The sequence below is a fragment of the Acinonyx jubatus genome, chromosome A1 (genome assembly GCF_027475565.1).
Source record: "Acinonyx jubatus isolate Ajub_Pintada_27869175 chromosome A1, VMU_Ajub_asm_v1.0, whole genome shotgun sequence".
NCBI classification, from domain to species: domain Eukaryota; kingdom Metazoa; phylum Chordata; class Mammalia; order Carnivora; family Felidae; genus Acinonyx; species Acinonyx jubatus.
Genome location: NC_069380.1, coordinates 193642532 through 193655078, shown reverse-complemented (window position 1 = coordinate 193655078; position 12547 = coordinate 193642532). Strand labels below are relative to the sequence as shown.

At 46.4% G+C, this 12547-nt stretch overlaps 1 protein-coding gene across 1 annotated transcript in view; it reads right to left on the bottom strand.

Moving 5' to 3' along the window:
* CD74 (CD74 molecule) overlaps positions 1–12547 on the bottom strand; it is a 29936-nt gene that overhangs the window by 17338 nt on the left and 51 nt on the right.

The window sequence follows — 12547 nt, the reverse complement described above, 5'->3', positions numbered from 1 at the left end:
CCCGTTGTTCAGATGGGGAAAGTCTGGCTCAGAAAGGGGAAAGGAACTGGCCCAAGGCCATACAGCAAGGTCACAAAACGCTGGGTCTGGCCCCTGCAGTTAAACAAAAGAGCCAAGAGCCAGTCTGCGGCAGACTTCCTGTATTCATGTCCAAGTTCTAGTGGTTGGATCACAGGGCAGAGAAAACGAAAATACAAGGTAGGTGTGTTGGAGACATCAAGAGAAACCAAGGAAATGTTCAAAGACTACTAGGATTTGTCAGAAGGATCCAGGATCAAAATGGAATGGGCAGCTGTCAGTGAAACATGGGACAGTTCTAGAATCAATTAGAATAATTTACCTGCTCTTTAGAAGAAACTATAGTTCAATCCCAGGTGATAAAGAAAAATTCTTCTTAAAAAAAAATTTTTTTTAATCTTTATTTTTGAGAGACAGAGACAGAGTGTGAACGGGGAGGGGCAGAGAGAGAGGGAGACGCAGAATCTGAAGCAGGCAACAGGCTCTGAGCTCTCAGCACAGAGTCCAGTGCGGGGCTCAAACTCACGAAACGCAAGTTCATGACCTGAGCCGAAGTCAGATGCTTAACAGACTGAGCCACATAATGCTCCCAATATTCTTCTTTTTTTTCAAATGTTTATTTATTTTGAGAGAGAGAGACAGAGTGTGTGAGCCAGGGAGGAGCAGAGAAAGAAGGAGACAGAGGATCAGAAGTGAGCTCTGTGCTGACAGCAGAGAACCCAACGCAGGCTGGAACTCACAGAACGTTGAGATCATGACCTGAGCTGAAGTTGGACGTTCAACCAACTGAGCCACCCAGGCGCCTCAAAGAAAAATTCTTCTTTACAGAAGAATACAAGAAAACCAACATAAAAGAAAAGATAGAATTGGAAAATCACCTTTTAATAACCCCCAGTGCAATAGCTGGTTCAGGTAAGGGCCACCAATGGATGCCAAAGCCATGAGATGAAAGGTTGGAGAAGGAAAGGATATCATGCACTGAAGCAGCATCCCAAAGGTCCTCACTGGTTGCAAAGAGGGAAAGGCACTTTACGAGGGTGTAATCCTGCTATCAGCACCAAGTGATCAAACTTAGCATCACCAATCGTGGGACAGCCTGACAACAGGTTTCCTAATGGGATATAACACTGAGTATCAGCTGGGAAATATCTTTGCTAAAACATCATTAACCTGAATCTACCTTTTTTTTAAATAAGTTTATTTATCTAAGAGAGAGAGAACTGGGGAGGTGCCGAGAGGTCGGGGGGAGAGAATCCCAGGCAGGCCCCATGCTATCAGCATGGAGTCTGACGCAGGGCTCAAACCCACAAACCGTGAGATCAAGACCTGAGCCGAAACCAATAGCTGGATGCCTAACCAACTGAGCCACTCAGGCATTCCAACCAGAATCTCCCTTTAGACCTAAGTTTCAGTTTACAGTAATTAGAAGAATAGAAGAACAAGTGAAATGACACCAGAAGGAAAAAGACAAATCCAAGGACAGTCCACAAGACAATGACTGTTACCATCAAAGAGTCAATGCCATGAGAAAGTGTGTGTGTGGACAGGGTTCTATATTTTAAAAGATTTAAGAAATAAAAAAGAAAAAGAAATGTAGGGACACCTAGCTGGCTCAATCAAGGGAGCATGTAACTCTTGACCTCAGGGTTGTGAGTTCGAACCCCACGTTGGGTATAGAGATTACTTAAAAATAAAATCTTTAGGGGCGCCTGGGTGGCTCAGTTGGTTAAGCATCTGACTTCAGCTCAGGTCACGATCTCACAGTCTGTGAGTTTGAGCCCCACGTCAGGCTCTGTGCTGACAGCTCAGAGCCTGGAGCCTGTTTCAGACTCTATGTCTCCCTCTCTCTCTGCCCCTCCCCCACTCTCATTCTGTCTCTTAAAAATAAGTAAACATTAAAAATCAAAATCTTTAAAAAAATAAAAGATTTACAAAATTTAATAACCAGGTGCAATTTATAAATCTTGGCAAGATTCTGGTTTGGAAAAAAAAAGCTACAAAAGATATTTTTGAGAGGCCGAGGAAATGTGAATCTGGATTGAATATTAGAGGATATTTCGAAATTGTTACTGCTTGTCTTAGCAATAAGTGTGAAAGTGGAATTTTTGGCTGTTAAGTGATTATGTTTTCAGGAGCTGAAGACTGAATGAAATACTTGGAGGTGACATGACTTGATGTTTGCAACTTATTTTCAAATGGTTCAGAAAAAAAGATACAGATAGATAATAGGTAAAATTAACTAACAACGGTTGATCATAGATGGTGGGTATAGGAATGATAAACTTTTCTGTATGTTTAAAATTTTGCATAATAAATGGTTGGCGGAATGGTTTTCAAAGCCTACACAGGAACCGGGTTGGGTACTAAGAAGACACTATGTTGCCATCACTGTTACCTTGACACTTGTGGGGGCAGCGGGCTCTTTTACAGCACAGGCACATGTGCATCGTAATCTTTATTGGACTTTCTCAATAACTATTCAAAAGGTTTTTGGGGGTTTTTTTATAGGAAAAAATTCCAGCTCTACCACTTACTAGATGGGTGATTTTATGCCAATTACTTAACTCCCTTTTGCCTCAGTTTCCTCAAATGGGCACGCTAATAGAACCTATCTTATTGGGTTGCTGGGAGAATTGAAGGAGTCAACACACACATGCCTGCCATAGAGACTAAGTGTGCAGAATTTAGGTAGTTCGGTGATATGATTTCCCTGCAAACTTGCCACGTCTGAATTAGGGACCCTGCCTGTGTACAGAGATTTGGAGCCACTCAAGGAAAGGGAGCAGCAGGTATGTTTGTCTGAGCATGTGTATCCTCCCACCAGGGAACTTCCTGGGAGTCTCGAGGTGTACCCTTCAAGCTAGTCAGTTGAAATGCCTGCTCTCCCTTGGTGCGGACACTCTAGGCTCCAGAGGTGTGAGTTCCTGCCAGTTCATTTGGGTGAGCCAGGAGGTGGACTCTCTCAGGACCTCAGGCCCATCCTGTTCTCCTCCTCAGTCCCCAAGTCTCTGAGAGGGCGGAGCCACCCCAGGTAGCAGGCCGGCAGTGCGTATCCAGCCCTGCCCACCACCCCGCGTGGCCTGGCCATTCTTTTGGTGGGAGGTCTCCAAGGACTCTGGTACACTTGGGCTGTGAACACAGAGCCAGGAAAGGAGCCCTTTGTGGGGAAGGAACAGGTCTGGGCTCCAGTCCCACATCTGCTATACCTGCCCCAGGCAAGTTACTTATCCATTCACTCATTCAACACTTATTTATTGCACATCTTCTTGGTGCCAGGCACCGTCCTGGGTACTTGGGCTACATCAATGAACAAAGCAGACAACCATCTCTGCCCTTATGGAATTTACATTCTAGTGGGAGATAAGCAAGTAAACTATACTGTTTGTTAGAGAGAGATGAGCAAGCTGGGCAAAAGGGAAGGTATTGCTGGGGCAGGTGGATAGGGGTAGGGTGCAGTACTTTATAGGGTGTTGGAATGCACCTCACTGGCAAGGCCAGATTTGAACATAGGCTTGAAGGTGAGGTTGTCTACTACGCCCACGTCTGGGGGAAGAGTGTCCTCGGCAAAAGAAAGCCAGAGAAAAGGTCCCATGGTGGGGATGTGCTTGGCATGGTTGAAGAATGGCAAGGAGGCTAGTGTGGCTGGAGTGGAGCCTCTGAGATGGAGAGCAAGTGCACGAGGTCAGTGATGTCTGGTGCCAGGCCCTCTTCATGGTCTGGTGTGGCCATCTTCATGACTTTGACTTTTACTCTGAGTGAAATCAGGAGCCATGGGAAGCCTTTGAACAGAAGAATGCTGTTATGATTGTGTTTGGCTTTTTTTTTTTAAAGAATGCTTTGTTTTAATGTTTATTTTTGAGAGAGAGAAAGAGAAAGAGGGAGGGAGGGAGGAAAGGAGGGAAGGAGGGAGAAGGCAAACAGAGACACAGAATCCGAAGTAGATAGACCCCAAGCTCTGAGCTGTCAGCATAGAGCCCAACATGGGGTGTGAACCCATGAACCATGAGATCATGGCCTGAGCCAAAGCCGGATGTTTAATCAACCCAGCCACCCAGGTGCCCCTCTGATTGTGTTTTAAAAGGGTGGCTTGGGCTGCTGCTTTGAGAATCTCATTGGACTGCTGTGAAGGTCTAAGGAGAGCCTGGATGGAAAACACTTTGTAACAAAAAGCCCTGAATACAGTACAATGCTCTGGGGAAAAGAGACTAGCTGTTCTGCTTCTTCCCATCTTATCCAAGAGACAATCGAGTAAGGAAAGGATTTGACTTGCCCAAGGTCAGATGCTCTACAATCAATTTAGCATCTGGAATTCCCGGACTCTTCTCCCAGGTGCCATCTGGCAGGTAGGTAAATAGCTCTTGGACTTGTGGTCTCAGTGAGTGCATCTGAACAGGACCGACTGAGTGGTTCTCCCCCATGATTCGTTCATCCAGCAAATATGTATTAAGCACAAGTTCTCCACCCGGCATTAGGATATAGGTGCAATCGAAGACACCTGGTGAGGGCTGAGCCCGTCTTTGATGGAGCAGGAGTCAGATATCAGTCAGAGACCAGGCCACCAGTGGTTGGGGGTAAGCTTAGGGGTCGGGGGTCAGTCCATGGCTGGAATCAGCATGAGGCTGGAGGCAGAGACCAGTCAGGAGGCTGTGGTAAAAAGCCAAGCTGGAGAGGCAAGGCCTGGTGGAGCCTGTGGCTGGGAGCATGAGGAAAGGGAACGAAGAGTAAAAATGTCAGGAGGAAAGTCCACAGGACTTGGGGGAGACTGGCTATGAAGAAAGGGTGGGACCAAGATGCTGCTGAGCATTCCTACTTGGGTGACAGAGATGATGTCGTTCACAGAAACAGGAAGTCCTTGGCACATCTGAGGAACAGAAAGAAACGCCATACGTCTGAGCATAGTGATGCAAGGGGGGGTGCGGTTTCAAATATTGTTGCCGAGACGGGCAGGGGCCAGATCTTAGTGGGTAGTATTCCAAAACAATGGGAAGCTAGCAGAGGGTGTCAGGCAGTGAGGGACTGTGCTTGGTTGATGTTTTAAAATCATTTGTGGCATATAGATTTAAGGGGGGCAGGAGTGGGAGCCTGGAGACCAGTTAGGATGAAGTAGCTTAGGCGAGAGATGGTGTTTTCCGGTGGTGGTAGAGACAGGGAGAAGTGGATGGATTCCATAGCTGTTTTGAAGGGAGAGATGTCAGGTGTGGGCATGAGATCAAAGGCAGTGCCTGGGTTTGGGGTGTACAATGGATGGTGCCATTCATCAAGATGGGGAAGATGGGAGAGCACATTCTGGGATAGGCAGACTCCAGAGTTCGGCTCTGGCTATATTCTGTGTGACATCCACATGTAGACATCAGGTAGATGGTTGAAGGTACCAGACTGACACTTAAAGAAAGTGAACACGGGCATTTGTAAATGGTTAACTCGCAGATGGTATTTAAATCCATGGGACTAGGGCTGAGCCCTGGGGACCCTCAACATTTAGAGACTGGATGGAGGAGCAGCCCTGACCAGTGTGGAGAAGTCGTCAGGGAGGAGAAGGAAAACCAGGAGAGGGTGCACTCATAGACCCCAATAAGGGAGTTGCGGGGGAGGGTTTACTGCGCCCGATGCTGCTCAGAGAACCAGGCGGAGAAGAAGCCCCATGGGCTCGACCACGTGGGGGCCACGGGAGATGGAGACAAGAGCAGGTCGGCAAATTGGGTCAGGAGGTGAATGGGAGGGGAGGAAGTGATACCAGCATGAAAGGGTGGGGGCAGGGAGTTGGGGGCCAGCAGCTGGAAGAGGACTCAGGTCACAGCTCTCGAGCATGTTTTGTGGATGGGAAAGATGAGGGAAGGGGGCAGGGGCTTAATGGTGCTGAGGAGGAGGGGCCTGCCCAGCTCCTGCGCGGGGCATCCTGAGGTGCTTCTGCACAAGCTGCCCCTCCAAGAAAGGCCGCTCTGCCATCCAGCCTCCTCCGCAGCGCCTCCCCTCCACGGCACTCAAAGCACCTCCCCTCCACGGCCTTTCTTCTTCTCCTCCTCACCACCCGGACCTCCTGCCTCAGCAGGGCAGCTCATTCCCCCAGTGCTGCCACCACCAGCACCATCCACTGGATTTGAGTGAAACTTCCGGAAGTATACCAAGGCCTTTGTTCCTGGCTTTCATTCCCTCCTAGGGTCTCACCTCTTTGAGTGCAACCTATTCCCACATGGTTGCTCATTGTATTGTCACAACAGCCCTGCGAGCCTCAGGGGGATTTAGGAGATGTACAAGTACAGCTAAGCGCACGGCTAGTAAGTGGCGAAGCTGGGACTTGAACACACGTCTAGGCTGTCTGCAGAGCCCATTCTAACTACCGTCCCATGCTGCCTCCACAGACCTCTCATGCCTTTTGGCCAGTCTTGGTGAAGGCGACGCCTCCTGTACTCCTGTTCCCATGGGATGGGTTTGAAAGGCGGACGGGATTCTTTCCCCATCTGTGTTTCAGGGGGGCAATTTCTACAATTACTCTCCAGACAAGCCAAGTACCAGTTCACCAGGCTTCTGTCCTGCCCAGGAATGACCCTTTCTGAACATTTCCTCACATCCCTGAGAATCTGTTTGCATGCCTTCAGAGACAGAGAGCATATTACTACATCCACGAGCAGCCTGTTCTAGGCAGGAGGATAGCAGAGCAATCCAAAAACAGACTCCGACCCCAGATGCTTTGGCTGAATCTCAACTAGTATCCTGTGCCTGTTTCCTCATCTGCAAAATGGTAATGATAGAAGTGCCTACTTCCTAGTGTGATTACGAGGATTAATCAGATGCTACATTTAAATGGCCTGGGAAGTACATCATAAATTTCACTTATGAGCATCATCATCATGTTTCCTGAGGGCAAGCTACAACTCACTTTACTGCAACCTCCACTCGTCAGGCCCTTGGAATTCTACCCTCTTCTTCATTCACCTGCAGTTTAATCCTGTTGTTCTGCAGTCCTCAATTTTTATTTTCTCCTGACGCCAGGTTTGGTTTTTTGGGTGTTTTTTTTTTTTTTCGTAAGCTCAGTCATTTATCACGCAAACGTGATTTTCCTAAGATCATGATTTCTCCTTGACAGAGTCACTGGTTGTTTGCCAGGCAAGCGCAACAGTACCAAGCACATAACTAGGCTTGGAGAATGACAGCTTAAGGCCTCACCTCCTACCCTCACAAGCCCACTTGTCGGCTCCCAGGCTTTTGGGCTCCCTGGATTTGGAACCCTGCGAGCGGGCCCACGTGACTGCATATCTACCATCGGGGCAAGATTATGTCATGACGGAGAGCCCAGATTCTGGAGACAGAGCCAAGTTCAAATCCAGACTCTTCTGCTTACTTGCAACATGTCATCTTGGCCAAGACACTCAGTGTTCCTGAGCCTCAGTTTCTTCATCTGCAAAAGTGAGATGATACTATCCTTGTTTACTTTATCAGGTGCTATGAGGATTAAGATAATGTATATAAAACGCTCAGCACAGTTCTTACCTCAATAAACATTTGCCATGAATGTTCTAGGGCTATGCCATCTAATAGAGCAGTCACTAGCTCTCTATATGTGGCAGTTGAAGCCTTAAACGTGGCTAGTCTGAACTGAGATGTGCTGTTAAGCACAGAATACACATTGGATTTCAAAGACTTAGTATAAGGAAAGAATGTAAAATCCTTTGATAACTTTTTTTTTTAATTTTTTTAACGTTTATTTATTTTTGAGACAGAGAGAGACAGAGCATGAACGGGGCAGGGTCAGAGAGAGGGAGACACAGAATCCGAAACAGGCTTCAGGCTCTGAGCTGTCAGCACAGAGCCCGACGCGGGGCTTGAACTCACGGACTGCGAGATCATGACCTGAGCCGAAGTCGGACGTCCAACCAACTGAGCCACCCAGGCGCCCCAATAACTTTTTATATTGCTTATATGTTGAAATGAAAACATTTTGGATATATTGTATTAATAAAATATATTATAATTAATGTTATTTTTTCTATTAATAGGTCTTTTAGAAAATTTAGAATTACATGTGGCTCAGCTTTGTCACTTACATTATATTTTTGGACAGTACTACGATGGTGGGGCTTCTGTCGTTTCAGGTGGGCGATGGTGGGGGTGGTTGTATATTTTTTTGTTTTCCAGTGTGGCAGGGGGGAACAGTATAAGTGGTTTTGAGGTATTCGAATTTTAGTGGCTGTATCTGTCTCTTATAATGGTATTTGAGCTGCAAAGGCTCTTTGGAGATTAAGTAGGCCAATCTTCTCTCTCTAAAGATGGGGGAACTGAGGCCTACCCAGAGGCCCATGGGATATGCCTAGGGCCAGAGAATTAATGATAGCAGAACTCAAATCAGAACCCAGATACCTTCCCCATCCCAGCAAGCGGCTTCAGGTCAGAATAATGCTGCCACCTGGTGGTCACCCATAGATGAGCGTCACAAGCCAGGGCGGCAGCTAGGCTCCCTCAGGAGCAGGACTCAGCTGCCATCTACTTCCCTGTCCTCTGCAGAAGCTAGAACAGGAAGGACCCTCCTCCAACCTCCTTCCAGTCTGACTGCACAGAGCCCCAGCTTGCCAGGGGTATGAAAGTGTAGTGATTAAGGGCACTATCTGTGATTACAGACAAGTGAAGGATTAAATCCCAACTCTACTCCTCCTAGCTATGAGGCCCTGCAAAAGCCACTTATCTCTGATCCTTGGTTTCCCCATACATAAAATGTGGGTAATAATAGCGCTTACCTCAAAGTTATTAAATTTGAGTCAACAAATATCTACAAAGCACCACCACTTATGCACTGTTCCTGGTACTGGGATATAGCAGTGAACCTAAAAAGACAAGCCCATGGTTCTCAGTGTGCCCATTAGACCACTGAGAGCAGCAGCACCTGAAAACTTGTTAGAAATGCAAATCTTCAGGCCTCCATCCCAGATCTACTGATTCTGAATCTGACACATGCTCAAGGTTGAGAACCACTAGACTTGGACACGTAGATTATATATCAGGTGGGGTTAAGTGATATGAATATGGCAAATAAATGGCTAAATATCTTGAGAATAATGGCCGGGGGCGGGGGTTAGGTGGGGAACACTAATTGATCTGTGAGGGTCAGGGAGAGCCTACCTGATAAGGTGACAAGTTCCAGCAGACATCTGAAAGCAATTATCTAGAGGAAAGGTTAGAAGGATATGCCGTTTCCCCTTCAAAACACATCCTATATTTATAATAAGTCCTGGGGATAGAAGACAGGTGACTATAGTTAATTATTAAAAAAAAAAAAAAAAAAGACTTCCTGCAAACTGCATACATTCTACTTATATCCTATTGGCCACAACTTAGTCAGATGGACCACACCTAACCACCTGAGGAGTCTTTATTCTGATAAACCATATATCCAGCTAAAAACTGAGAGTCCTATTTACAATAGAAAATGAAGAAAAAGCATTTTGGTGAACAATGGTTTCTGCCATACTAAGAGATTCTGATGTAACCAGCCTTTGGGATTCTGGTTTATACTTGTATGCCTCCAATGATGGGGGATCCCTATCTCATGAAAATTTTATCCCCTCTTTGAACAGCTCTTTTAGAAAACTCTTTGATAACTCAAGTCTACCTCTCTGTAATTCCTACCACCGTGGGACTACACGGAACAAGACTGCTTGCTCCCTCTTCCCCAAGGGAGAATTTACCTATTTTAAGTCCCCTATACATCTTCTCTTTGAACCACCTAAGGTCAATGGCTTCCCCCCTTGGGAAGGGTTTTCCTGATCCGGCATTAAGAGATTAAAAATGACCTTGACAGTAACCTCATGGATGACAGGGAGCCACATCATCACCCAGGTCCGTGAAGATGAAGTGGAAGTCTAGTGCTCTACCTCAAGCAGAATGTGAAGGAAGCCAAGCAGGAATTAGAGTTCCAGTCTCATTGGACTTTTGTATTTCTTCAGGTTTATTTTGTAGTTCAGAAATTCTTCCTTCTGTTGGCTCTAATCTGCCATTGAACCCATCCACTGAGTATTTAATTTCAATAACTGTATGTATTTTTCTTTGGTTCCTTTTCGAAGACATCTGATTATATCATGCTTACTTTTTTATTCCATTATTTAAGCATTTCATATGTATTTTATTTTTTTTAAATATATTTTAATGTTTATTTTTGAGAGAGACAGAGACAGAATGCGAGTGGGTTAGGGGCAGAAAGAGAGGGAGACACAGAATCAGAAACAGGCTCCAGGCTGTCGACACAGAGCCCAACACAGGGCTCGAAGTCACAAGGCTTGAGATCATGACCTGAGCCAAAGTCGGATGCTCAACCGACTGAGCCACCCAAGCGCCCCTGTAGTTATTTTTTTATTTCAGAGAGAGAGTGTGAGCTGGGGAGAGGGGCAGAGGGAGATAATCTTAAACAGACTCCACGATCAGTGCAGAGCCTGATGGGAGGATCAATCCCACCACCCCAGGATTATGACCTGAGCCGATATCAAGAGTCGGAATGCACAACCAACTGAACCAACCACCCAAGTGCCCTGTTAGGTAGTTTTACATTTTGATAATTTTAATATGAACTCTTTGGGGGTATATAAATCTTTTGTTTCTGTTTGGGGTGCTTATTTTCATGTGTTGGTATCTTTTTTGGGAGTGGAGGGAGCAGGAGTCATATTTGGTTGAACCTAATCTGCGAGAAACCACTGGGCTTCAATTGTGCTTCTGTCCAGAGGAGCTTTTGCTTTTTATCAAGAGCCCTGACACAGTCCTACTTAGGACTTATTAGCCCAGAAATCTGAGGATTTCTGGCTTATTGTGAAGGTCAAGCTCAGCTCCCTCACCGTGGGGCCGAGGATAGGGAGAGGGGCAGAGCCTAAACTTAACTTCCTGGCACTGACTTGGTATTTGCCTTAAGAGCTACCCCAACTTTCTTTGCTGACAGCTATTCCCCAATCCATTTCAACTTGATGAACTTTTCTTTCGTTTCTTGAATGCCCCTGGGGATTTCTTTTTTAAAATTTTTAAAAATAATTTTAAGTAGGTTCCACACCCAGTGTGGAGCCCAACGCAGGGCTTGAGCTCATGACCCTGAGATCCAAGTCGAGGTGACATGGAGAGTTGGCCACTTAACCCACTGAGCCACCCAGGTGCTCCTCCTTTATTTCTTTGAAGTCCAGGAATGCATGTTTAATTTATCAAGGATCTAGAAATAGAAATGCTTTTTTAAACTATCTAGTTTGCAGAATCTATGTAGTCTACAGTAGGGGAAAGCCCATTCACCTATTCAGTGATTCATTCGACAAGCCATTATGGAGCCCATACTTATCCAAAAGCTGGGGCTGAGGGCTGGGTGGGAGGCACTGGACAAGACCCACTTTACCTTCTCAGAGCTCACACATTAGTGGGGAAAATAGGCTAGAATGCAGGGGGATGGTGGTGGCACATGGGAAGTGGGGGGTGCAGTGGGAATTCAATAGAGAAGCGCCTTGAGGGGCAACCAGGAAAGTAACTCTGAGAGAGGGATGAAGAACAGATTCTAACAGATGAGAAGACAGTGAGGTGACATGGGGGAGAGTAGATGCTGAAGAAGCCAAGCTGGGAGGGGATATGAGCAGAAGACCGAAGGCACAGAGAATTGGAAAAGCAAAAGGACTAGGTTTGGCTTGGGCAGAGTGAGAGCGTCAAGTATGGGCAGGACCAGGAAACAAAGCATGTGGTCTAGGGCTAGGCATGGAGGCTTGTTTAGTAGACTTACAAAAGCTCAGGTCAGAGAAAGGAGCCAGGAGGGCAGGAGGGACCATTTCTCGGGGCCTGGCTGGGGCTGCAGCTGCAGCCCACGACATCAGGCTCACCTGCCAAGGCTGTGCTCCCGTGGTTCGTGGTCTCAGGCGGGCAACAGCTCCTCCAGTTCTGCCTTGCATGTCTGTGGCCGACAGACTGCTGTTTCAACCTAAGCTGTGCAAACTGGCTCTCCTTGCAAACAAAACCCTGAGAGGAACAGCTTTCAAAGACCTGGCTGACTGCATCTCTGGTTACCAGGAAACAACAGTACAAGTTGCAAAGTCCCATCACAGGAAATAAAAAGAATGCTCTAGCAACCGCCAGCATTTTTCCACCAGGATTCCAGCCAGCTGTCATTCAGGCTCCTTGGCATAAGAACTGAACAAGCTTAAGAATAGTGGTGGCTTCTTCAGAGCCAGGCACTGTGCTAAACACTTGAATCTTACTTAATTCTTATGATACCCTAAGAGGCAGCCATTATCACAGGAAGTTTCACTAAATGGTCAAGCGGTTAAGTAATTTGCCTAAAGTTAGTCTGAAGCTGGGAACTAGGTACTTTCGTCCAGGCATGTCCACTTCTTGAGGGTCTGTACACATCCTGCCTTAGCAATCAGGCTGCCGGTAAGGAAGTACCGTTTTTTCCCCCCTAACACTTTTAACTTTGGAATAATTTTAGATTTACCAGAAATTTGCAAGGATCGTATGACTTTTCTACATACCACTCATCCAATTTTTCCCCTAATGTTAACATCTTACATCACCACAAAATATTTGT